We start from the raw sequence: 1,064 nt of genomic DNA, 5'->3' as shown, positions 1-1,064 counted from the left end.
TAGCCAGCTGAAACGACCAGCATGCCTAGCTTGGCGAAGATCAGTCAAACCCCGCGTTCAACGTGATGCGCTCGGAAACATTGGGCAGGGGTCGGAAGGGGCCAATGAAAACCTGCATCATCCGAGAATCGAACTCGGGTCACAACGATGGCAACGTTGTATTCTACCACTAGACCAATGATGCGAACCGGTAAAGTAATTTCTCCCTCTCCCGCTCACAAGACTGACTGTGAATCTATTGACTGAACACTGAAATTGTAGAATGCGTCAAGTTGATTCCATAAATTCAACCCTTTAATGAGTGAATTCCGATGCGGGGACTCGAACCCCGGTCGCGTGGGTGAAAACCACGAATCCTAACCAGCTAGACTACATCGGAACTTCCGCACTCCAGCCGACCGTGGGTTCGATCCTCCCAAGCTCCATTGAATCGAGTAATCGTCGCTAGCTAGAATTTAGCATGACCGATTAACCGCCGTGCAATTGGCCACCCGTGTGTCACCCAGAAACTCACATTGACCCGCTTGACTTGTTGATCCTCCCTCAATCCCTTACTTTAGATGCAATGAGTTAAGGACAAGATAACGGTGACTCCGTCCCGAAAATGGTGAAGAAAAGTTATCCAATAACCTTTTCTATTCACGGTTATTTTGTGTCACCAATCACCACTAATTGTTTGCATACCATCAATTTCGGAAATAAGCTCACAAGAGATGTATAAGGAGTGATGCCTTTAAACTGGGTACAGCATTGGATTGATTACTGTGGTGACGAACATCTGGGAGGGGTTGAAGGTGCGGAAACCTCAGACTAGGAGCATGCGCAGTTAACGTCTCTAATGAGTATTACGACGAGTTGGATGAAACAGAGGACGCACAGATCGGAGTGTCGTTCGGGTTGTTTCGGGTTCGGGTTTCGGGTTTCGGGTTTCGGGTTTCGGGTTTCGGGTTTCGGGTTTCGGGTTTCGGGTTTCGGGTTTCGGGTTTCGGGTTTCGGGTTTCGGGTTTCGGGTTTCGGGTTTCGGGTTTCGGGTTTCGGGTTTCGGGTTTCGGGTTTCGGGTTGT

At 49.2% G+C, this 1,064-nt stretch overlaps 2 non-coding genes across 2 annotated transcripts; both read right to left on the bottom strand.

Annotated features, from left to right (window-relative positions):
- Positions 1-113: 113 nt before the first annotated feature.
- On the bottom strand, positions 114-184 carry Pmar_PMAR024985. Its single transcript has one exon. It is a non-coding gene; the product is annotated as a tRNA-Gly (tRNA).
- A 122-nt stretch (positions 185-306) lies between these two features.
- On the bottom strand, positions 307-379 carry Pmar_PMAR024984. Its single transcript has one exon. It is a non-coding gene; the product is annotated as a tRNA-Glu (tRNA).
- Positions 380-1,064: the final 685 nt, after the last annotated feature.

The sequence above is a fragment of the Perkinsus marinus genome (assembly GCF_000006405.1).
Source record: "Perkinsus marinus ATCC 50983 genomic scaffold scf_1104296934626, whole genome shotgun sequence".
NCBI classification, from domain to species: Eukaryota; Perkinsozoa; order Perkinsida; family Perkinsidae; genus Perkinsus; species Perkinsus marinus.
The sequence above is the reverse complement of the archived record's forward strand: the minus strand, read 5'-3'. Positions and strand labels throughout refer to the sequence as shown.